The sequence below is a fragment of the Myotis brandtii genome, unplaced genomic scaffold (assembly GCF_000412655.1).
Source record: "Myotis brandtii unplaced genomic scaffold, ASM41265v1 scaffold424, whole genome shotgun sequence".
Classification (NCBI taxonomy): Eukaryota; Metazoa; Chordata; class Mammalia; order Chiroptera; family Vespertilionidae; genus Myotis; species Myotis brandtii.
The window spans coordinates 2,155,728-2,182,546 of record NW_005366245.1 but is presented as its reverse complement, the minus strand read 5'-3'; the positions used below and the strand labels follow the sequence as shown (position 1 = coordinate 2,182,546).

General features: G+C 37.9%; 1 long non-coding RNA gene across 1 annotated transcript in view; it reads left to right on the top strand.

Annotated features, from left to right (window-relative positions):
- LOC106727449 overlaps positions 1-3,614 on the top strand; it is a 48,908-nt gene extending 45,294 nt beyond the window's left edge. Inside the window, exons 2-3 of the long non-coding RNA XR_001363641.1 lie at positions 2,584-2,617; positions 3,497-3,614. This is a non-coding gene — a long non-coding RNA (uncharacterized LOC106727449). The remainder of the gene's footprint in view (positions 1-2,583; positions 2,618-3,496) is intronic.
- The last annotated feature ends 23,205 nt before the right edge of the window (positions 3,615-26,819 follow it).

Sequence of the window (26,819 nt, the reverse complement as noted above, 5' to 3'; positions counted from 1 at the left end):
CTTCCCACAGTTTAGGGAAAAAAACCTTTCAGGCTGACTAAAGAGAAATTGTGACTTGGAGGCCTTTTCATTCTTTCCAGAGCTTGGTTTCTAGCCTTGTGTAACCTGCGGTTAATGAAGTTGCACATGTGAGACTAGCAGTGCCTAGCAACCACATGGCTCTTAATTCCCAGAGAGACTAACATTCCCAGAGCTGGCAGGACAAACTAATAATGGTCTGCTTTAGATTCAGTTTCACCAAGTGCATCTGGAACTTGATTGATGTCTGGAAGGAGGTGAGAGGAAGCCAGAGATCCCAAGAGATATAGACTGGGTTTGCCCTAAGCTGCTCTGAGGAGAAAGTTTCTCCTCTTGAATGGTCAAGTTACCCCAGAGTTGTCATGGCAATCAAAACTCCCTTTAAAAGAAAGGTGTTTTTTGGAGGCTACATTCTTCTATGTAGCATTTTGCCTCCCATTTTAACAATTACCAATTAAATTGTGGGGAAATGTCATTAGAGAAGCAAGGAGCTATGAGATAAGAAACCTAGAGCGTGCTTCTCCAGGAAAGCTACTGAAAGCTTTACGAGGAATGCAAATTTATTTTTGTTTCACGCTAATAAAAGCATTATGTGTCAATTATGGAAAATGTTGTTGGTACCAGTACATATAAAGAAAATAACATTCATTATAGTCTTACTCTTTAGACAGAATACTTTAACATTTTGGTATGTTTCTGCTCTCTTTCTCTGTGCATACGTCTTATACATTTAGATTATACTGTCTGTACCATTTTGGACTATATCATAAACATCTTTCCTCATATTATATATATTTTAGGAAACAATTTAAAATCACTGAGGAATACTCCGAATAAATGTATATATTCTAATTTATGTGATTCTCCTATTGTTGGGTATTTATGTTGCTTCTGGTATTTGGGGGATTATAAATAATGCTGCAATAAAAATTGGGTGTACATAAATATTTGCTTGAATTTTGTATTTTTTTCTCAAGGCAGTTTTCTGACTTACTGGCTCAGGAGTATGAATATTTTAAGCCATTCTGGCAAATATTTATTATTCAGTGTTGACACACATTTATTCCAACTTTCTAACTTGTCTTTACAATTTAGCATTTGTTATTAGAAGGATTGTGTGTCCCTGAAATGTCATTGTACTCCCATATATTAGTCAGTTCACTGGTACTATTTAGAGATGTGTGCATGTGTGTGTGATATGTGAATGTGTGCATGTGACTAAGCCAGTGTTTGTCAAACTGTGTTTTTTTAATACTTACCTGAGGATATTTTTTTCCATTTTTTTTTGAGAGAGTAGAGGGGAGGGAGAAAGAGGGGAGAGAGAGAGAGAGAGAGAGAGAGAGAGAGAGAGAGAGAGAAAGAGGAGCATAAATGTGAGACATATTGATTATTTGCCTCCGCACGCCCCTGACCAGGGCTAGGGATCAAGCCTGCAACTGAGGTATGTGCCCTTGACTGGAATTGAACCAGCAACCCTTTGTTCCACAGGCTGATGCTTTAACCACTGAGCAAACTGGCCAGGGCTCAAACTTTTTCATGAAGCATTAGTTTTGTGAGGTTTTAAAATGCTGAGAGGCAAAATGGTTAATATTCAAACTAGAGGCCCAGTGTATGAAAATTCATGCAGAGGGGGGAGTGGGAGGCGACCCTGTGATCAGGGGAAGGCAACGCCCCCATCACAGCTCTGCTGCTGCCACTGCCGGCAGTGCAAGCCTCAGCCGGCCCTGGTTACCTGAGCCTCGGGCGGCCCTGGGCGGCTAAGGGGCTGAGGGGACTGGGAGTCACCATCTTGTGGCTGTGGGCGCTGCCATCTTTGAGGGCGTGGTAGTAAATTAGCATATTCCCTCCTTATTGGCTGTTGGTGCCGCCATCTTTGAGGGCGGGGCATCCAATTAGCCTATTCTTTCCTTTTGGCTGTGGGCGCTGCCATCTTTGCGACAGCGTGAGGGGCAATTAGCATATTTCTTTATTTGATAGAATAAAGAAAGGAAACACTGGCCTAAATGCGATCTACATTTGCTCTGCCTGACTACTCACCATGGCTAAGACTGGTCGCAAATTGGTATCTGATTGTGTGGGACTGCAACAGTTGGGTTCTCTGGGTTAGTGCCTGCAAACAATGGTGCCATGGAGCCAACAATCTGAAACACAAGTTTTTCAAACAGGGAATCTTTTTCAGAGTCTGTGGAAAATCAGACAATAGTTTTCATACTCTCTGACTCATCTTGTGTGGACAGAGATAAGGACATTTGAAGGCCACTCTTAACTTTTTCAGGTCACAGAAGGGAAAGTGGCCCACTGAAATTAACTGGATCAAATCTCAAGGGCCTGTGGGCTCATATTGAGATGCATTGACTCTCAGTGTGTCTTTTTAATATTCTGTTTTGCACATTAACTTGGAAAAAAATAGTTCCACCTAAGGTAAACAGTTATTAATCAGTAGTTTTGTATTATATTTTCCCTCATAGTGGAAAGGATTTGCATCCTAATCAGGAGAGATCAAGGATGCCATCTGTCAGTTATATACTTTTTTTGTCATTTGCTAATATTTTTACTCCTTTTCAGGTCTCTGGAATGGAGCAGTTGTACAGATGTTGATGTAAGCATATCTAAATCTCTATTATAGTTCAATGTTTAGAAAAGCTGTCTGTTGACAGCTATGATATTCATATTTCTTTCCTCAGGGACCAGTTGGAGACACTGTTCTTGGTTATTTCCAAATATTTTACATTGATGGTGTCTGCCAAGAAATTAAGGGCATCATTACTTACTGAGAAAACCAATTAAATGCTTCTGACACGTGTTGTTTTAGACTTCATCATAGGATAAGATAATTATTCTTTAAATAATTTAATGTAATACCCATTATAAAACCACCCTAAAATTAATCAGTCCTTTGTTTTAACCAGAAATACTCCTTACTTTTTAAAAATACATTTACATTGGCTATAGAAACTGAACTTTTTTGGAATTGATAAATTAGTTTCTTGGAAAAGCAAGCATTATGAAATCACAAGGAGGTTAATAAAGGTGCCATACAAAGGAAAACTATAGTAGAAATGATGGAAAATTTTCAGAAAAAAATATAAGAAAGTGAATTATGCTCAATATTTTAGAAGGTTCTGTTCACAGGGTTCAGATTTGTTTCCCTTTAATTTTCACTCTTTGATCCTAGCTCTACTCTTTGAAGCTACCTAAAATAGGTCTAATTCTTCCCCAGTAATAGCCCTTAACCTATTTGAGACTAGCCATTATTATTTCCAAAAGTATATTGTGCTGTCCATTAATATTAGCATCTGCATAGTTCTCTGTATACACACACACATTAACTTTGTCATGTATATGTGTATTTATGTGCACTTCTAGCACTGCATGCTACTACATAAATTATATAATTTCAGATAATTATTCTTGGAAATTATTTTTATGCCTTGGGTCAAATCTTCACTTTCCCCTTTTGGCCCTTCTCAATAACTAGGAGGATGCAGATGTATTCGTGTTTCGACCTATTTCTGCGAGTCAAGGTGTTATAGAAGTCAGAAATGGAAATCTAAAGGCTCTTCTTTCCCTGACGGCCCCAGGAACCAACATGTTCACCCTCCTCCCCAGGCCTGACAGACTTCTTGACTTAGGAAATCTTTTGGAATTTGAAGACTAGTAGTACCCAACACTATAATGGCCTCACTTGAATTTACCTATTTTTATAAATGTCTGAATACACAGCTTAGAGGTAAATTGAAAGTCATGCTTATTTTCAAATCCTTCTACAGTTTCTAAAGCCTCTGTCAACACTGTTGATTATTTTGGGGGAGTCTAGCCCCATCAAATGGGGCTCCACTCTCCTCTAATCCACCTACTGTTCCCATTTTGTTGTGTTAAACCCATTTAAAATTTTCAGACACATTTAGATTTCATAAGGCTGCAACTAGCGCTGATTTTTAGGACAGGTTATTTGAAAAGGAAATTTTAGCTCCTAACAACTCTTTGAAGTTAAATAATGCATGTAAGGCACCAGGATTGTTTTTGAATAATTTATGCAGCAATATTTAAAATAAAGAAAGTCATTTGCATCAGAAGTAGAGGTTAGTGATAGCTCAAACACCTGAGAATTTAAAAAATTATTAAGAAACTTGAGGCCCGATGCACAAGATTCGTGCACTGGGTTGGGGGGGTCCCTCAGCCCAGCCTGCACCCTCTCATAGTCTGGGACCCAGGCATTCCTCTCACAGCCCAGGGCTCTTGCAGTCCGGGACCCCTTGCTCCTTACCACCCACCTGTGAGCCTGGCATCTGGCTGAGTGGTGCTCCCCCTGTGGGAATGCACTGATTACCAGGGGGCAGCTCCTGCATTGAGCATCTGCCCCCTGGTGGTCAGTGTGCATCATAGTGACTGGTCGTTCCACCGTTTGGTCGATTTGCATATTAGCCTTTTATTATATAGGAGGATTGCTAAGAGACATTTACATTCTTAGAAATGGAACAGAGAGTCAATGGTGTTTGGGTCAATTTTATATGATTGCAAGTGTAACAATAATCTTACAAGTTGCTCATATGTATAAAAAAATTTAGAAGGCTGAATATGTAACCCAACTTAAAGAAAAACATAAAGGACCCTTATGTAAGGACATTGCAACCTTATAGCATCAATGGTGACTTATTTACCAACTCTTCTATATATGGTTGTTAGTGGCAAGTTAATACTCCTTACTCATGGGAACCATGAAAGGATTCCTCAAGGCATCTTGGCCCTGCTCATAGAAGTCTAGGAATTATAGTAGAGACAGTGTTGAAATTAGGTTAAGATCATAAACTGTGTCACCAGAAAGGATTCATCCTGTCCAGTCACTGAATTGACATAAGTCATTGGGCAACTAACTTAGCCTCACATTCACCTATAAAATAGCATTAACAGTAGTACCTGTCTCATGGAGTTTTTGTTATGGGAAGATGAGTTAATATTTATAATTCAGTTAGAGCATTGTCTGTAATTAGTGCTATATATACACTTATTAAATAAAATGAGAAAACCTTTAGTGTGAAGACCTGGAGTTTCCACATGTATGATAAAGACTTTTGCTCTAGCTTTGTATATAAGTTGCCAGGTGTGATTTTGTACTGTAAACTAGCTCTCTCCCACCAGGTTATATCTCCTAGGACAGTGGTCAGCAAACTGCGGCTCGTGAGCCACATGCGGTTCTTTGGCCCCTTGAGTGTGGCTCTTCCACAAAATCCCACATGCGGGTGCACACATACAGTGCGATTGAAACTTTGTGGCCCATGCACAGAAGTCGGTTTTCGGCCTGGGCGAGTCTATTTTGAAGAAGTGGCGTTAGAAGAAGTGGAGGGTGTCGGTCGGTCGGTTAGGCAAAGGGAGATGCGGGGGAAGGTGGGCCGTGGGATACGCAGTGTGTGGGGGAGGCATGCGCGATTCATGCATGAGTTGAGGATGGGAGAGTTGGAAGGGGTTGACCTCAGTGAACGTACCTCAATCAGATTGAAGACGTTTTTTAGCGAAGGCCAGCTTAGGAATACCCTAATTAAGTTAATAACAATGTACCTACCTATATAGTTTAACTTTAAAAAATTTGGCTCTCAAAAGAAATTTCAATCATTGTACTGTTGATATTTGTCTCTGTTGACTAATGAGTTTGCCGACCACTGCCCTAGGATAAAGTCATCCTCTATCTAAATCTCATCATTATATCTAGGAAGAAAGTGCCATAGAAGGATTCAATGGAAATTGCTCAAGCTTTCCATTTTCATAGTCATAAAGAACTAAAGTTTGGCCTGGATGTACCCCTATATATGTTTGAAAATTGAAGGCTAATTTAATGTCTGTTGAATAGTTGAGAGGTAAGAGGCAGGATATTTTATGGTGCCTATACCCAGTCTGATTATTTTTAAATTTATCTTTATTGTTGAAAGTATTACAGATGTCCACTTTTGTTTGTTTGTTTTGTCCCCCCTCATTGACCACCTCCTCCCCATACCAGCCCCTCCCAAGTCTTTGCCACACTATTGTCTCTGACCATGGGCTATGCATATATGCATATAAATTCCCTGGTTAATCTCCCCACCCCATACCCCCTACCCCCACATTCCCTCTGAAATTCATCAATCTGATTATTTTTAACTGATTATGTGACTAAATTGAGTAAATTGACTTGGTTATTGGATATGTGGAGAAATAATTTCAGAGAATGAGTTTTAATCAGTCCAATACACTTTCAGATTTAAGAAATTCTGAAATAAAAAATAAAATCTTGTCTTGAATTTCTAGAGCAGTGGTTTCCACTTCAAAGTTTCAGAATTTATAATTATTTAGATCTACAATAAAAATATCTATATATATAAAAGCCTAAGCGACCGACCAACTGGCCAGACAGTAGCTATGATGTGCAATGACCACCAGAGGGCAGATGCTCAATGCAGAGGCATGGAAACATGGAACAGACTGATGAATCTCAGAGGGATGGGGGAGGGGCGAGGGCTGGAAGATATTAACCAAAGATCTTATATTCATACTAGAGGCCTGGTGCATAGATTCCTTCACCGGTGGGGTCCCTTGGCTTGGCCTGTGGGGATTGGGCCAAAACCAGCTCTCCAACATGCCCGAGGGGTCCCGGATTGTGAGAGGGTGCAGGCCAGGCTGAGGGACCCCACCGGTGCACAAATCTGCGTACCAGGCATCTAGTATAAATACAGTGGGGCCTTGACTTACAGGTTTAATTCGTTCCGTGACAGAGCTGGTAACTCAAATTACTCGTATGTCAAGTCAACAGTGAACGAGTGAGACACATGATGCTGGGCTGATGTTGTGGCATTCACTGTGACATTCACTGTGCCAACTAGTGGTGGGGTATCTGAAGCTGGCTCATAACCCGAATTTTAGCTCACAACTCAAAGAAAAAATCGGCTGAGAGACAGCTCATATCTCAAAAAACTCGTTAGTCAGGACACTGGTAAGTCAAGGCCCCACTGTATAACGTTTCAGGAAGATATGGATAAAATCTGGGTGGAAATGTGTGCTATAAGAAAAAGCATTTGGAAACTTTAGCGTTTTCTGCATAGTATATTGACCCTCTCCCAAAGGTATGTGCACTTTGAGGAATTTTCCATAGTAGTGATGATTTAAGCCTCTTATCATTACTTTGTGAGAAAGGAATTTTTTTCTTCCTCAGAAGGTCTAAAGAGCCCAACTAGAAATTAACAATATTTTTTATCAATCTTGAAAAAACTATACACTCAAGAGAAATGAGAGATCAAAGAAGAAAAAGAAAAGGAAACAGAAATATAACTTCACCTACTCCAAAAACAAAACAAACACAATTTCAAGTTCAATAAAATTCAATGCAGATTTAATCGTGTTCACATAGATTTCTTGTTGTTAATTTTGTATCCTGCTACATTGCCATATTCATTTATTAAATCTAGTAATTTTTTGATGGAGTCTTTAAGGTTTTCTATGTACAATATCATGTCATCTGTGAATAATGACAGTTTCACTTCTTTTCCAGTTTGGATGCCTTTATTTCTTCTTGTCTGATCACTATGGCTAGCACTTCCAGTACTATGTTGAACAGGAGTGGTGAGAGTGGGCATCCCTGTCTTGTTCCTGTTCTTAGGGGAAATTGTTTATTTTTTGCCTATTGAGTATGATGTGGGCTGTAGGTTTGTCATATAAGGCTTTTATTATGTTGAGGTATGATCCCTCTATTCCCACTTTGCTGAGAGTTTTTATCAAGAAAGGGTGTTGGATTTTGTCAAATGCTTTTTCTGCATCAATCGATATGATTTGTATCTCTCAATTTGTTTATGTGAAGTGTCACATTTATTGATTTGTGGATATTGTACCATCCTTGCATCCCTGGAATAAATCTCACTGTTGTATGATCTTTCTAATGTAATGCTGATCTGATTTGCTAGAATTTTGTTGAGGATTTTAGCATCTATGTACATTAGAGATATTAGCCTGTAATACTCTTTCTTTGTAGTGTCTTTATCTGGTTTTGTGATTACGGTAATGCTAGCTCCATAGAAAGAGCTTGGAAGTTTGCCTTCTTGAATTTTTTGGAATATTCTGAAGAGGATAGGTTTTAGTTCTTCTTTGAATTTTTGGCAAAACTCCCCCTGTGAAGCCGTCTGGCCCAGGGTTTTGTTTACTGGAAGGTTTTTGATTACTGCTTCAATTTCCTCCATAATTATCTGCCTATTCAGATTTTTTGATTCTTTCTGATTGAGTATTGGAAAGGCAGATTTTTCTAGGAATATGTTCATTTCTTAGAATATGTTCATTTCTAGGAATATGTACATTGACCATTTTGTTGGAATACAGTTTTTCATAGTATTTTTTTTTACAATCATTTGTATTTCTGTGGAGTCTATTGTTATTTTGTCTCTTTCATTTCTGATTTTGTTTATTTGGGTCCTCTCTCTTTGCTTCTTTGTGATTCTGGCTAGAGCTTCATCAACCTTGTTTATCCTTTCAAAGAACCAGCTCTTGGTTTCATTGATCTTTTGTAATTTTTTTTGGTCTCTATGTCATATATTTCCTCTCTGATCTTTATAATTTCCTCCCTTCTGCTCACTCCGGACTTTTCCTGTTGCTCTCTTTCTAATTCTTTAAGTTGTATAGCTAGATAATTTATTACCAGGTTTTTGTTTGTTTGTTTGTTTGTTTTTTGAGATAGGCCATTAGAGCTATTAACTTCACTCTCAGGACTGCTTTCATTGTGTCCCATAGGTTTTGGATTGTTGTGTTTTCATTGTCATTAGTTTCCAGGATGTTTTTAATTTCTTCTTTGATCTCATTGGTAACCCAATCAATATTTAATAACATGCTATTCAGCTTCCAAGTGTTTGAGTATTTTGGGTTGTTTTTATTGTAGTTTATTTCTAATATTATGGCATTGTGACCTCAGAAGATGCTTGATATGATTTCAATATTCTTGAATTTGAAGAGACTTTGCCTGTGTCCCAGTATGTGGTCTATCTTTGAAAATGTCCCATGTACACTTGAGAAGAATGTATATTCTGTAGCTTTGGGGTGAAATGTTCTGAAGATATTGATTAAGTCCATTTGGTCTAGTGAGTCATTTAGGATTTCTGTTTCTTTGCTGATTTTTTGTTTAGAGGATTTATCCAGTGATGTCAATGGACTATTAAAATCCCCCACTATTGCTGTTGATGTCCCCCTTGATATTTTCCAGAAGTTTTTTCATGTATTTGGGTACTCATGCATTGGGTGCATATATGTTTGCCAGAGTTATATCCACTTGTTGTATCGATCCCTTTATTTTTATGAAGTGGCCTTCCTTATCTCTTGTTATGGTCTTCACTTTGTGGTCTGTTTTGTCAGATATAAATATTGCTATTCCAGATTTTTTTTTCCATTTCCATTTACCTGAAAAATATTTTTTTTATCCCTTCACTTTAAGTTTGTGTGAGTTCCTTGTCCTGAGGTGGGTCTCTTGTAGACAGCATATATATAGGTCATGTTTTCTTATCCATTCAGTCACTCGATGTCTTTTGATTGGAGCATTTAGTCCTTTTATGTTTAAGGTTATTATTAATAGGTGCTTGTTTGTAGCCATTTTTATTCTTTATGCCTGTGTTCCTTCTTCCTTTCTGTTTCTTGTTTTTACAACAGTCCCTTTAGCATTTCTTGCATTGCTGGCTTGGTAGTGATGAACTCCCTTAGCCTTTTTTTTTTTTTTTTGTCTGAAAAGTTCCTGATTTCCCCTTCAATTTTGAGTGATAGCCTTGCCAGGTATGGTATTCTTGGATTCAGTCCTTTTCTTTGCATCACTTTGTATATTTCATTCCATTCCCTTCTGGCCTGATATTTTTCTGTTGAGAAATCATTTGATAATGAAATGGGAGATCCCTTGTAGGTAACTCTATCTTTCTCTCTTGCAGCCTTTAAGATTCTCTTTTCATCATTTATGTTTGCCATTGTAATTACAATGTTTCTAGGTGTGGGCCTTTTGTGTTCACCTTGTTTGGGACTCTGTGCTTGTGTGACCTTTTTCTTCTCCACATCAGGGAAGTTTTCTGTCATTATTTCTTCAAATAGGTTTTCTAATACTTGCTCCTCTTCTTATCCTTCTGGCACCCCTATTTATACATATGCTACTTTGTTTCATGTTGTCCCAAAGCTCCCTTAGGCTCTTCTCCTGCTTTCTAATTTTTTTCTCCAATTGCTCTTCAGATTGGGTGTGTTTCTCTGCCCTATTTTCTAACTCACTAATTTTGTCCTCTGCTTCTTCTAGTCTACTGTTGAAACCTTCCATTGTGTTTTTTATTTTAGCTATATAATTTTTGATTTCCTCTTGATTCTTACATAAGTTGTTGATGTTCTCATCCAACTAGTTTATGATCTGCATGAACCTTATTCTGAATTCTTTTACTGACATATTCCATGCCTCCATTTCATTTAGTTCCTTTTCTGGTGATTCCTTCTTTTCTTTTCTTGGGGGGTTGTTTCTTTGTTTCCCCATTTTTTCTCTCTCTTTCTGACCCTGGGTACCCTCCTTGGAGTTTGAGAGGTTGAAGACCCTATCAGGGCAATGGTCTGCAAATCATTAGCCTAGAGGCTGCGTCTTCTTTAAGTCTCAAGCCTTTATTGTCTCCACTCTGAGTTGTATCCCCTTCTCCCACAGATCTGGTCCCTCCGTTGTGTGCTTCAGATGCTTGGGGTGGTGGGAGTTCATGCAGTTTTTCTGGTGTGCAATTCCCTGTGAAGACCCAGAGCCCTCTGGCATTCAATTTGCTGTGTGCCCCAGCACTTGTGGCAGAGTGGCACCCTCGGTCCTTCTGACAGTGCACTTGCAGTGTGGTCCTGTGGCCCCTGGCTGGGCACATCAGCTGCTCCAGGTCTCCCCTGCAGGACTGTCCCATGGGCTTGGGATTAGAGCAGGGGGGTTGCCCTGGGTCACTCAGTGTGTGTTCTCCTGTCTCCTGAAGTGTGGTGTATGTTGGTTTGCTCCAGATGGCCCTGGCAGGACTGTCCCAGGGGCTTGGATGGAGCAGGCGTGGCTTGCTCTGGGTTGCACAGTCAGAGCTGTGGCCCTGAGTAAGTCATGTTCTGGGTTGCTCTGGGTTTCCCAGGCAGCAGGTCCCAGGACTTGGGGTGGAGCGGGCACCGGGTGGCTCTGGGTAAGGCTAGCAGCACATTTCTGGGTTCTGGGGTAGGGGTGGGGCACAGGGTTCCCCCTGGCTTGTACTCACTGTGGGTTCTTAGAGCTGGATCCTAGGAATCTGAGTTCCAGTGGGCTGGTGAGGAGGCCTGCAGACGTCTGGGAGCCTACTGGGAGGTACTGCACCACTCACTGCCAGGGCACGGTGGTTGTTCCAGGCAGGTTATACCTGGTAAGAAGCATTCTCTAGGTGTCCTCTGCCCTTCCTTATTGAAAATTATCTCCTCAGCTGTGCTGATTTGTTAATTCAGGGTGGATGTTCTCTGATTTAGTTGCTTGTCTGGCCTGGCCCTAGGAGGAGGTGCAAGACATTGCTGTCTATTCGGCCACCATTTTCTCTCCACCTCCATTTCTTTCTTTAAAAAAAAATTTGAAAGTGTTTTTATTGAGTTCAGAGAGAGGAAAAGTGAGGGAGAGAGAGAGATGGAAACATCAATGATGAGAGGGAATCATCTAATCGCTGCTTCCTGCATGCCCCCTACAGGGGATTTAGCCCACAACCCAGGCATGTCACCTGACCTGGAATCAATCCTGGAGCCTGGTTCATAGGGTTGATGCTCAACCACTGAGCCACACCAGCTGAACACATGCTCCTTTTCAATCACAAGTCTATCTTTAGCTCTAGACAACCACTCATAACTAATCACTATAGATTAAATTTGCCTTTTCTGAGACTTCTATACATGGAACTACAGAATACACACTCTTTGTGTTTAGCTTAATTCACCCAACATGTTTTTTTAAATTCATTGTGTGTGAATTAGTTAATAGCTTGTTTCTATTTATGTTAAGTAGTATTCAGTTATATGAATATGCCAAAATTTATTCACAAATTCATATATTGATGAATATTTGAGTTATTTTAAGTTTTCTTTTATAAGTAAAGCTGCTATGAGCATTTATGCATATTTTTTTTGTGTATGGTCACAAGGTATGATTTTTCTTGGAGAGGAATTGCTACATCATCCTGGAAGTGTTTAATTTTGTAAGAAAGTACCAAATTGTTTTTGAAAGTAGTTGTATCATTTTAAATTTCCATAAATGTGTGAGAGTTCCAAACATCTAGCACAATATTTTAAGTTGTCAATATTTTTTAATATTAGAAATTCTAATATATAGTGATATTGTGCTTTCAATTTTCATTTCTCTGACAGTAAATAATATTGAGGATATTTTCAAGTGCCTGCTTTTCAATTAGGTATTTGTCATATATATAGGTCAAATTTATATATGTACATATAATTTTTCTGCTAATATACTGAATTACATCAATTGATTTTGCAATGTTAACCAAACCTTACATTTCTGGGATTAATCACATTTAGTCATGATTCTATTGAGTCGGGTGGTTTTTCCTGAGCAGGATACAAGGATGATTTCTTTCCTGAGTTCTTGTCCAGATGGACTTTAAGAATGAAGCCACGGACAAAAGGTGGTAAATGAAAAGGGTGGAAATTTGATGGAAACAAGTACAGACTCCCATGTAGGGAGGGGGTCTCAAAGGGGATAACCCACCAAGCTCCCCTTTGCTAACGTTTATAAAGGATGCAGTTTTTTGTTTCTTGACATTCCCTTCCAATTGGTCACTACATCAGCTACAAAGCTCAAAACCCACGTAGTGCCTCCCTCTTTCTCTCCCCCTTCAGTGGTAGAATTCTCTATCCCCTGTGAAAATCTGTTTTCTTCTTTCTCCCATTTGTCAGCATTTCTCTATCCTCTGTGCAAGTGTTTTTCCTCTTTCTCCCCATACCCTGTGGCTTTTCCCTAAATTCTGTGAGTGAATGTCTTCCTTTCCCCTTATACTGTGGCACCTTTTTTTCCTCTCTGTTAATGTATGCCTTTTGGCAGCCCCCAACTATGCCTTCATCCCCTATGGACCCCCTAATTGCTAAAACTCCCTAAACATGCCTATTTTACCCCTAAAACTCACTATTCTTTTTTTTAAGTTTTAAAATATATTTATTTATTTCTATTTTTTATTAAAAATTTTTAATGTTGAGATTATTGCAGACTTTAGCATATATTTAAAAATAATTTCATCTATGTTTATGACACATATCTGAAGTTTTCTTGTAGTGGCCTTTTCTGGTTTTGTTATTGTAGTAATACTGACTTTTGAGTTTAAAATAGCTTTTAATCTATGCCTAGTTTTGACCTACTACTAAGACATTTTCATTTTGGAGTTTCTGAATGCCAAAGCGTCAGATCAGCAAAAAATGTAATATATTTTTTGGTTTGCTGCAGAATTTTAGTAATTAGTTTATATGTGCCATGAAATGAAAAAGATTGAAAATGGCTGCTCTATAGTGCTTCTCTCTAGAACTCTGCCTTTCAAATTCTGGCCACCTAGCCTCACTGCACTCAGATCTCTGTTCTTAACTCAGTACCATGGCCTGAATAGGACCATGAGGTAGAAAGTTGGAAAATTGTAGGGACCACCTCATTTATTCACCTTTTTAAAGGATCATTAGCTTACCCTGCCTGTGGTCTAAAGTCTGAACACAGTTTTAGAATGTATTTTGTCCCATTTTCTAATTTTTCATGAGGGTGTAAGTTCATTTCCTTTTACGCTGTCATTGTCAGAGGCAAAATTCCAGTGCCCTACTTTTTGTCCTTTAAAACCCATTAAGGCACAGTGTCTGATCCTGCACTCGTTGCATGGAGTGAATGGAACACTGCATGAATAAATAAAGCACCGGGTAGTGTTTCTAATTGTGGGGCAATATGTGCCTTCTCATTTGAAAGTGGCCATAAATAGGCATCCATTCATTAATTGGACAGTCACTGAATCCCAAACCAGTTTGGTCAATAACAAGATTTAGAAACATCGCTGAGATCCCTTAAGATCTGGCTATTTGTTTACTTAAAGATCCAGATATTATTTACGAAGTGATAAAAGAGTTTTGGCTCAGATTTTTAAAAAAATCTATTTAGGTTTATTTGAACAGCATTTTTTCTACCTTTGGAAATAATACATAAATAAAAACTAGAAAAACTTCTAATTAATTTGGAAACACAATTTTATATAACTTCAACAGTAGGCCTAAATCAGGGAGAAGAACTGAAATCACTATGCTTTTAAAGAGGAATACTGCCCTATTATTTTATGGGCTCAGCATATCAAAATTTAAGTTGATTCAATCAAACATCATAAAGATGATGATACTAATGATCAGCATCATGAGGGCATATAATTTTTAATTATGATGAGAATTTGTACTATTTACCCATAAAGTTTTATCTGCTCCCTTTTTATGCTTTTATAAAAAGCAATTATAGAATGATTGCTTGAAGTTAGAATTTAAGCCTGTAAGAATAAATTACTGAAGCAAGCAGGTCATTTAGGTAATCAGAGTGTTGACTTAGGCCTCTGAACAACAGAGTACACCAAGCACTAGTTATTTTGTGTATTACTGACATTCAGATATAATGATAATGAAGTTTGAAAATTATTAATATGCTTTTCTCTTTTGCCTTTTTGAATATAAGACCTTTGTCCTAGTTCCCAGGGGGTAGACATTGCCTGGGACTATATTAGGAACTGGTAACCTAGAATACAAAGAGAAAGACAGTTTTCACCTTTTGACATGCAAAATAAAATTATGCCACACATTAGCCTTGCAAATATTACCTTAACCTTGAAAAAGGTTTTCCAAATTTCTTTATCACCTTTAACATATTAAGGCTAGATTTAAAGGATTTTTTTCACTGTTTTTCCCAATAGTGTAAGACACTCCTTCCTTCTATGACAGGTCTTCTCTGATAGGAGGAAGGTACAACCAAAAGGAAGTAGGAAAAAGCTCCCCCTCCTCCCCAAGGCTGGTCCAGGTAGTTGCATGAAGAAGTTTGGAAAGAAAAGAAAATGCCAAAGTATTTGTGTCCCAGTTCCTTTTGGAGCCTTGACTGGGGTTGAACTTGTGGCTCACTAAATTTAGGAGCCTTAAGAAAGTTAGGGGCTCTAACCTAGTACTTGATTAGGTCTCTGGGAGGAGGCTACACACATTAAAGTTGGCGTGAACCACTGATCACATGGATACCTTGAAGTTTATAAATCCTGGGCTGAGTCAAGAGGTATTGTAAAGGGCAAGGTGATCCCAGGGCGTGGACAGCTCAGCCGGGGCCTGGTGGAGGAGGAACTATAGACCCAGGAGTTGCAGCCAGGGAGAACTGAAAACAGATTGAGTTGATAACAGGTGGCTGAGGCTTCCTCTGAGTGCTTCTAGAGCTAAAAGACTGAATCATGAATCAGCAGCTGTAAATTGCAGCAAAGGAGGCCAGCAGGGCTCATAGTGGCAAGGTCAACAAAGGCCATAGCCATTTAGAACAGTAGACAACAGGGAGCACATATCTGAGGATTAGCATGAAGTCATTTCTACCAATGCCATTGAAACCACAATGCCCACAAGGACATTTGTGCTACCCTTCTCTACTCCTGTAGATTCCTCAAAGAGGAAGAGGGAGGAGGAGGAGAATATTAGAGACACTGAGAATTTTAATCCAGAGCAAATGAACCCCATAGTTCATTTGGATTAGGTTCTAATTTCGTAGCTTTAATCTGGATTGGAGAGTTAATTTTTTTCACCTCACTCACTAGGGTATCAACCACAGAGATTATTTGTGGCTAGCACTTTGTTAGAACAACAACAAAATGTCCATTTCCTCTGCATGTTTAACTTGAATTAAAATTTACTTTAATTCATGGTTTATAATTTTGATGTAAATTTTAGACAAGTTATCTTTAATTATCTGGATTAGTTTTATTGAAAACATCAATCTAAAATGTACATAGTTCTATTTGCTGTACTATGGCAGGTTCAGCAAACACATACGTGGGTGCTATCATTTTCTGCCTGTCCTTTAACTCCCCCCTGCCCCCCGATTCTTCCCATTCAAAAGCACCCATGACACATCACCAGTCAGTCAAAGGATTGTATAAGGTTTTCAATATGACATGCTAGGCAGCAATTACTAATTGCTCAAAGTGGCAGGAGAGAAGAAATTTATTCTGCATTCCTGTACAATGAGGAACCCAGAGATCTTTAAGATATGGTCACTGCCCTCCAGTGAATAACTGAATTAAAAAGATAAGACATGTGTAGAGGTGGACTAGTGAACTAGGTAGTGTATCATGTAGGATGTGTAAGTGGTGGAGCAAACAAGTGCTACAGGATTTCACACAGGGAAGAAGAAACTGGAACCGGGGAACATCAAGGAATATTTATCAAAGGTGTGTTTCTTCAGGTGCACCGTGAAAGCAATTTGGATAGATGAAAAGGATAAAGGAGGAAATTCAGATATGGTGAGTAGACCTCAAATCCCCAACTATACCAGAATAGGCCAAGTATGCATTGTAAAAACATGTAAAAATTTGGGTTCAAAATCCATTCAACCACTTACCAACTGTGTGAAGTTGGACAAGTGACCTTAGTTTTTTAAAAATCCATTTCCTCATATGTGACAATGCAGAAGATAATCATAGTATTTTTGAAGATTGAAATAACTTAGAAGGCACTGAGTTTAGTGCCTGGTGAAAAGCTCAACAATGTTATTGAACTCCATTTACTTTCTGGTCATCACTGCCTTTCATCTCCTTTGACTCAGCACATTTCTCTTACGGAAGATTTTGTTCCATACCGAGTCCCCTTTTTCCATCATTACTTTGCATGACACCCTTCCAATTCTGATTATGTTAAAAATTCAGGAAGGGTCACTTTAAATACATGCTTCTGAAAAGGACCACAAAACCAAGAGCACTTGATTCAACTGCCAGAGTTAAATAAGTGTGACATTTCCCATTTCACAAGCTCTGCTTTAAGCCCCACATTCAATATGCTATTTCTCATGAGTGGAAAGTTAAAATGATTGCGTGTGCTAGAGACTTTAGGTTACATTTTCATATCATCTGTGAATATGGTTATTACATTTTGTTAGCTATTTTCTGTTCAAACTTCCCAGTGTATAAGGGTTTAGATACAGAGTTATTTAGTCATGTGGCAGATCATAACACTGTTAGGTCAGAGAAACCTTAGCTCAACTACTCCAGTGTTTGCTTTATTTCTTCCTAGCCCTCTGGCCAAAGTGGAGGTGAGAAGTTATGCACATGTGGAATTAATGAATTTGCTGAGATCAGGTTATAATTAATTGGATGATATAATTCCACAGTATCAAATTTTCTGCTGAAAATGAGACTCCACCTGTATTATGAACACCTATATGGTCATCCACGGTGGTAAAATGTTTCTTATGTGCTTTGCAGAATGGTCTCAGGACTTGGTAGCTTGCCAATCAATGTTTAACAGTCAGTCAATAGCTAAAGAGGTGTTATGTACAGTGTAGCAGGTTAGGTTATGAATTGGCAAGGAGAGACACTACACATTCATATCCTCTTTTTTTTCTGTCTCTGTCTCTGTCTCTCTCTCTTGTTCTGTTCCCCTTCCTCTGTTTCTAATCCTAGCCAAGGATAAAGGAACTGAGGTAGCTATGCAGAGCAGAAAAAGATGGCATCTTTTTGGTAAGGTTTTTCTCTTGCTCCTGCATTCTTTATGCTTGTAACATTCCTGGACTGTTAGGATCTTTCTAGGGTTGCAAAATAAGCTGAATTCTTGCTTCCCTGCTCTTTTTTACTTAAGTTTACATCTCATTATTGACACAGCAATCTAAGTGCTTCTGGTTAAGGGATTTAAAAAATATATCAGGTTCCCTGGTTCATGAACCAAACTCAGAGCTAGCAATGCTAACTGGGGTGGAAAATGGAGCCTGAGCCTGAATGTCTCAGGAAAATATCTCTAGATGTGGCTTCCATTGTCCTAGAATATCAGTCTCCCCAAATTATCATTACACACTCCCTCTTTTATCAATATGCCTGGGCCTCCTGGGAATGGAAGGATGTGGGCAATCTGCTGAGAGGATGGTGTAAGTTAGGAGAACTATGAGAACCACTAAGAATTTGTAGTTTGTCAGTTGGTTCATGTTAGCTGTCTTTTAAGATCAAAGGCTCAGGAAGGTTCAAACTTTTTGGTCTCTGGGCTTACATGCAGTTTTGGATTTGTTTCTTGGTATCAGTAAGACCAAGGACTTATTCCTGGGGGTGACTTCAAGTTTATCATGTGCTCATGATGATTGTAGTTTTGATCATTGTAGCATTGATTCCTCGAAACAGTGGTTCTCAAGTGCTGGTCTAAAGACCAGTGCTTGTCAGTGACAAGGGTTCCACTGGTTCAGAGTACAATAGGAGAAATGTTGGTTTCCCAAATTTATTCAGGGAAATTTTAGGGGTCTAAGAAATCCCAAAGTCCAGAAATTATACAGTGGGGCCTTGACTTACTAGTGTCCCGACTAACGAGTTTTTCGAGATATGAGCCATCTCTCGGCCGATTTTTTGTTTTGAGAATCAAAATGACAATGAGGTACCATCTCATACCTGTCAGAATGACTATCATCAACAAATCAACAAGTGACAAGTGCTGGTGAGGATGTGGAGAAAAGGGAACCCTAGTACACTGTGCAACAATTATGGAAAACAGTATGGAGTTTCCTCAAAAAATTAAAAATGGAACTTCCATTTGACCCAGTGATGCCACTTCTAGGAATATGTCCTAAGAAACCTGAAGCACTAATCAGAAAGAATGTATGAACCACTATGTTCATAGCAGCACAATTTACAATAGCTAAGATCTGGAAATAGCCCAAGTGCCCGTCAGTAGATGAGTGGGTAAAAAAGCTTTGGTACATTGACATCATGGAATACTATGCAGCAGTAAAAAAAAGAAGACTCTCTTACCCTTTGAGACAATATGGAGAGTATCATGCTAAGTGAATAAGTTAGTCAGAGAAAGACAAGTATTACATGATCACACTCATATGTGGAATCTATATAACAAAATAAACTGATGAATGGAGTGGATCTGGAGACATGGAAGCATGGAACCAAGTGCAGAATCTCAGAATAAGGCGGGGGAGGGTAGGTGGGTAGGAGGTAATTAACCAAAGACCTTTTATGCATATATGCATAACCTATGGACACAGACAATAAGGTGCTGAAGGCCTGGGGAAGGGGGGGTATTTGGGGGGGGGGGGCAATGGGGGGAAAAGGTGACATATGTAATACTTTCAACAATAAAGAATTATTTAAAAAACAAATGAATAAAAAGATAAAAATGATTCAACAGCATCTTAATTCACCTATTAAAGAAGTTGAAATGGACAATTAGAGTAAATTTTTAAATCAGCAACTCTTCTGTTCTTTTCTCAACCTAGAACAAGCAAGATATTCTTTAAGTATTAGGATTTCAAATACTGATCAGAAACATTGGTCACTGTCAGATAGAAAATATGATGGAAGGTAAATTAGGTCATAGTTTATAAAATAAAGAATAAAGATATATGGCCATGTCTAACTCTACTTAGAGAAATTGTTCAGGAAATTTACCTAGGAAAGGTGAACACTGGGAAGGATTTTACAACAGTAATTAATTAGTAGATTCAGATAATGTCTCTGACATCATTGGCTCATCAATCAACATGTGTTTAGAGCATAGCATTTACTCAGATTTCTGTCAGCTCTTATATTGCTTTTTATTCACTTACTCCATTACATGTCAACCTGTGTGTGGCTGTTACTTATTATTTCCTCAGCGTGACGGACATGGGCATGCCCAGAGAACATGACAAATAGTCATAGGATCTAGGGTTTTCTCTTTGGGATAGCCTGTGATTCTAAACTTCGAAGTCCCAAAGTCCTTTTACTTGTTTTTTTTTGTTGTTTTTTTGTGTGTGTGTGTGTGTGTGTGCATGTTTGTTTGTTTTTAAGGCTATCCTATGTATTCAGGCAATAATCACTTATTGCCTAGTTTTAAGGCCTTCTCAAGTAATGGAATTCACTATTGATCAATCATTTATCAAAGTATTGTTCAGTTAAGTCTCCTTAGTTGGATGAGTTTAACAATAGTATCATCATAGCCCAAGTGGCTTCCCAGGTAGGAAATACCCCTTGGAGCTAAGAAATTATATGAACTTTATATTTTCTGTTTTTATAATGACTAATACTAGGTGGTACTTTTAGGGATCTTTATTATTTTTTTAATTTTTTAAAAATATATTTTTGTTGATTTCAGAGAAGAAGGAAGAGGGGTCCCCACTGGAGATGTGCCTGCAACCAAGGTACATGCCCTTGACCAGAATCAAACCTGGGACGCTTCAGTCCACATGCCGATGCTCTATCCACTGAGCCAAAACAGCTAGGGCAAGGTAGCTTTAGATTTATGAAGCACAGTACCTAAATCTCAACAAATATATCAATCAGAGCAAATAATTACATTTTGTGTTAACCTGTTGACTTGGTTGTAGATGATAGTAGTGGAACCATCACATAGAAAGGCAGATTTTTGGCCATTATTACCTTTCTAAGCTACAACAAAACAAAGGATAAACAAAACCTCAGTTATTATTAATATCCATTGTGTTTTTGTCTCTACTTAAATTCCTGTATAACCTTCTGAAGGATAGCACATTAAATGTAGATTTTTATTGGAGGTGTTGGGAAGGGATCTACTTTATAGGAGAAAACCAGTAAAGTTGAAGAATCAACACTTCTATACTACAGAAATGAGTTTCTGATCAAGTATGTCTAGTTTCTTCACTATATCATTACCACCACTACTGCCACCACCATCAGCAGCAGCACCATCCAATGGTGGTTTTAAAAAAAATATTTTTTTATTGATTTCAGAGAGGAAGGGAGAGGAAGACAGAGAAACATCAATAATGAGAGAGAATCATTCACCAGTTGCCTACTGCATGCCCCCTACTGGGGACTGAGCCTGTAATCAGGGAATGTGCCCTGACTGGGAATTGAACCATGACCTCCTGGTTCATAGGTCCATGCTCAACCACTGAGCCATGCTAGCTGGGCACCATCTAGTGGTTTTGATGTCCAAATGGAGAATTTTCTCCCCAGAATAAACATTGTGCTATTCATTAAAGACTACTTTTATCTTTCTACATATTCCATTCTGTCAAATTTTCTTTAAAGTGGAAATTTGTTACTTGGCATTGGATGAAAATACCTTTAATCAAGCTAATTCTTCTAACTTGGATTATATAAATAAACCAAGACAAAACAAAACAAAAATTTCAACTCATTTTGAAGATGATTAGTTATCCAACAAAAAAAGTGTACTCTCCCTTGTACTGTAGTTGTCTAAGAGAAATGTCCATCCAGGGTTCATACTCTCCAGCTATTATTGCATCTAGGTAAGTCTAGGAGATTGGTTCTTGCCAGTGCAACGTGAGAGGGAATGAAATCTTCCTATTTCTCATTTTGGCAGCTCTATGAAGATGAGCACAGCCAGGTGTTCCAATGTCTTGGAAGCCAGGTTTTAAGATGGCAGAGCCATGAGTTAAAAAGAGTTTGAGTTCTTGAGCCAATACATAGAGGACAAAAACTCATCAGCAATACACATTTTAGATTTTACATAAGGAAGTAACTTCTATTATGTTTGAACATTAAAATTATAATTTTATCTGTAGTTAGCAACTAAATTTGGAATGTACTTCAGCTGTGATATCTAATTTAACATCCTGTTACTTATATAGTCATTAAATACTTACAGAGAAATTACTGCACACACACCAGACACACTCACACTCTCATACACATATGTAAATGTAGAATATTTACATAGAACTTACTGTGCTAGGCACTAAGGAGATTTGTAAAAGAAGACATACTTTTTTTACCTCAATGACAGTGAATTGCCTTGCTCTCCAGAAATCTTTCTCATGGGGAATATCTCTTTTCCTGACTTTTCATTCTTTTTTTGTTAGCTTGTTTGTCAACAGCAAGTTTTCCACGGCCCTATTCCCTTATTCTCTAGAATCAATTCTTTTGCTCAGTTATTACCTCTATGAATGGCTTCTAAATCTATTTTTCTGGTCATGGCCTCTTAACTATGTTCTAATTTGTATTCCAATTATTTACAGACATTTTCACTTGAATGTCCACCATCATCTTAAGCTCAACTAGGAGGCAATTTAGAGTTATAATTAATAGCATAACAAAAAAAAGTTTAACTTATTATTAAAGTTAAATTTTCTACAGCAAGACAACTATTAATTGAACAACCATCAAGCTAATTGCCTTGTCACTAGCTTATATTGTTTCTATTAATTATAAGCTTTTTACTAAAAGGAAATGCAACATGCATGCCCACTGAGTTTTAGTCACAATGAATTTGTTTGTGTATCTCCTTCACATAAATAAGCTAACAATAAACTACACACTCTAAAAAAGAGTTGTAGCTATAGCAATTTAAAGGCTTTTAACCTTCACCTTTATTCTGACATAAAAAATCCAAACATCTCTTCACCAAGGAAACATTTTTCCAAGTTCTCTATAGAGTGAGGCACAAGGGCACGAGTCTGAGGTAAAAAAAAAAAAGCCATGTCTGAGCTTGTTGGAAGAGCTGATGACATACTTATCTAGGTTCCAGGAGATTTTGGGGAAAGAGAAAGACTGGACACATTGGAGCCTGACAGATATTGCCTCTACTGACCCTACTCTAAGATCCTTAAGTGATCAGATCAAGCACCAACTCTTAATATGTGTAGTGGTATCATGAATACACTCAAAGAAAAGAGTCAAGGCTTCCAGTCAAGAAGGTGGCATAGGTAAAGGCGGTACTCGCATTCTGCCACAACCACATCAGAATTACAACTAAACTACAGAACAACCATCATTCAAACCTACTATGTATGATGTCAGATGGGTATCAGATTAAGGGATGATTACTTAGTAAGCTATTTAATGTCTCATCACTGGGTTGTACACCTGAAACTAATAGAAAACTGTATGTCAACTGTAATTGAAGAAAAATTATTTAAAGTAAAAAAAAGAAAGAAAGAAAGAAAGAAGAGTCAAGTTCCTGAAGTTTTGGGGCATATTCTGGTTATGGGGTGTATTCTGGTTATGGACCAATGAGGAGAGATTATTTTAGACATAGCAATGAAGCATCATTAAAATTAATCTTTGACTCAATCCCATGACATAAGTACCAATTCCTAGAGAAAGGCATGGTAAGGCAAACTAAAAAGAGTCAAATGAAAACGGTGTGTTACTACAGGCATTTTAGAAACTGAACACAGGCTTTTAGGTTTTAGCTTTTATATATTTCATACACATTCATATCCTTCAACACATTCTTTTCTTTTAGAGCATAGCAGTAGAGAAGGTGGGACTACAGCAATGGTGATGTGACAGGAAGGGCATATGTGGATAAGAAGGTTGGCAGCTCATTAAGAGGTAGGAGATGGTGTTTGGGACAGGCTATAAAAAGGTATGTCTGAATCTATCTTCCAACTAATTTTGCAGGAACATTCATAATACCTTCTGCCCTCTCTCTCTTTTCCTTCCTCCCTACCTCCCTCCCCCTCCCTGACTTCTGCCATTTATTTTTTCTCTCTTCCTTTTTTTTCTTCATTCCTTTCTTCATTCCTTCCTTTCATCTTTATATTTTTAAGTAATATTTGTTGAGTTAGCTATGACTATGGACAAACATTTACCTCAATTTCTTTTATCAAATGTGATGAAAGTACCCGTTGTATTGATACTATTCTGGTGATGAGAATGATATGAGATAATAGATATGAATATCCTTTGAAAAAATTTCAAGAAGCCACAAAACTCAGTATTTCTGCCACACTGTGAGCTTTCCAGGAACAAAATCAGTCTGGCTGACTATAGCTAAATTATTCTCTACTTTATCCCCTTGCTTAACTGTAACATCAAACAATCCATATTAGAAGTACTTCACTTGTTTAAACATAGGATAATTTATCTAGATGAGAAAATTTGCTTGAAGTAAGTCTTTGGTATTCATCTTTTTTTACTATTACTTCCCTTGTCATCACTTTTTTGCTCATGGTGACATACTATATTACCTACATCCCTGAAAAAATTAAAGTTGGATTAGTTTATGAATTAGCATGATTATCTAAAATACTATCATTTATGATCAGAGTCTGAAATAAATCTATATCATTTTAAACTTGACATAAATGAAATACGCAAATTAATTGACCTTGGGCATGCCCAGTCATTAATAGTCATTTGACAAAAACACATTAAATGGAATGAAAAATTATAGAAAAACCTATGTACATGTAAAAATGTTTCCACTCTTAGGCCCTTACTAAAACAGTTGTGAAGGTAATGTGAATGGGGCTTAATGTAAACTTATTATAGCAGTTGCAATTTACCAAAACAGTATGGCACCATTTTAGAGTAAATCTTTAGTCAGCAATCAAACTGCAAAACTTTATCTTAAGTGTTAAGAGGGATAGGCTGGAAAATGCTATTAGAGATATACATCAAAAATAGTATATTACAGGCTGAGAAGAGCATAGTGGATGAAAGGCTTTTAGTTTGCTCCTTTTGAAGTACGATTTTAAAGGGGCACGCCTGTCTAGATTGTGTCAAGGTGTCATACAGCTATGTTGTAGATGAAACATGTTAGCTCTGGGGAAAGAGGTAGCATCAATGAAAGAAAATTTCCCACTTCCTATTATATGATTCCATGATACACAGCTGGCATTCTCTGTTTCTCTGGAGTTCTGGAAGAAATCTTAAGCATGTACTATTACTCTCTTTTTCCTGTTAAGATTGTGATACTAGCTATGGTTATGTTGAAATCCATTATTTCCTTTAAGGCTTTAGTACTCCATTATTTGCTCTTTCTTGTGATAAGCTCTCTAAATTGTGCCTTACTATTCTCACATCGGCTGGAACCTGTTGCATAGAAACAAGGAGCATGCAATGCCTTAAATGCTATTCTTACTGTAGCCAAGGAAGGAAGAACCAACATTGTATGGCATATCTGGGGTATGAGTGTGTAAGGAATGGGGATTGAATAAGGTAAATGTTCATTGATTTCTTCACCCACAAACATTTATACATCTTCCTTTTCTGACACTTATTTTAATAAGAGAAACATAATTTTTTTTACAGTCCTTCAAAATACTGCACGTAAGGCAGGGAGGATGATGTGGTAAACTGGCTTGTAAATTTGTAAGTTGTGACTATAGCTCTTCTCTGTCTTCAGTCCACAGAACGTAGGTATCATGAATCAACGTGAAAATATCCTTAACAGGCGTACAACCAATCAGTTGCTGAGTTTGTTTAATGGCAGTAATGTTGTTGCTGAAACCGTGTAACAAAGCATCCCCAAACAATGGCCAGAATTTAAATTGCTACTTAATCCAGATTGACAGATAGTATTACTGGTGAAACACAGGGGCTTGGGCTCGCCTCAGCAGTTCACAGGACTTTATGGCATGTTACTGCCTTGTTCTGGACGATGCCCAGCCCACTTCTGGTGCTCACTGAATGTTAAATAATACCAATGCTGTCAAGTACTTCTTATTTTTCACCGGGAACATTTATAATTCTCTGCTTCGTGTACTTTTTAATTCTTCATGCTCAATGATGGGAATGAAAATTAATTACTCTGGGAATGTGAATGTCATCTTGACAAATCATTCCTGTTCTGTTAAATAATGTTTTCATTGGTGAAACCAGGAGGTCTCCAGACTCTGTTTTCTTGTCCTAATCACCTATTCCTCCTCCTTTCCTAAGAGCTCTTTAGAAATGCCAAAACTGAGCAAGAGTAATTGCCTTTTATTTTAGTCTGAAGTTTAGATGTGATTTATTTTAAAACCTTCCTAAGTGTGGCATTTAGGTGTACTTGAAATCCCCAATTCTCTGTTCCTGTAGCTCAGCCCCAGATGGCGTTTTGATTTCCAAGCTGAACATTCCTAGGAGCATGTGTCTCATTTGTCTGAAAAAGAGAGATATAAGCTCATTTGAAGTTTCAGTTGACTTATCGTTCTTTTCTGACCTTTGCTACAAATAGCTGGCAGAGAATAAAACCAGACACGTCAATCACTGTCTAGATTTTATAAACTATTGACTGTTTCTTGAAGGATTGGGATGCTTAATTTCTTGGCCTGTTGTACCACAGGGGGGGATTTATATAGTGTCAAAAAAAATAAAAAAAGAAAGAAAACCATAGCTAGCTAGCATCATCCAGATCTTCTGGTAATAAAATCAATGCAATCAATTAAATATAAATGAGCAAAAATCATACCAAGGAGAGAATCAGAAGCATTTTAATTCCTAGATCTCCTTTGGCATCATCATATTTAATGCTCTATAAAGAGTCAAATTAACTAGTTTTCCTGATTGTTATTTTTTAAATTTATTTTTTATGTTTAAAATGATACACAGCTGGCATTCTCTGTTTCTCTGGAGTTCTGGAAGGAATCTTAAGCATGTACTATTACTCTCTTTTTCCTGTTAAGATTGTGATACTAGCTATGGTTATGTTGAAATCCATTATTTCCTTTAAGGCTTTAGTACTCCATTATTTGCTCTTTCTTGTGATAAGCTCTCTAAATTGTGCCTTACTATTCTCACATCGGCTGGAACCTGTTGCATAGAAACAAGGAGCATGCAATGCCTTAAATGCTATTCTTACTGTAGCCAAGGAAGGAAGAACCAACATTGTATGGCATATCTGGGGTATGAGTGTGTAAGGAATGGGATTGAATA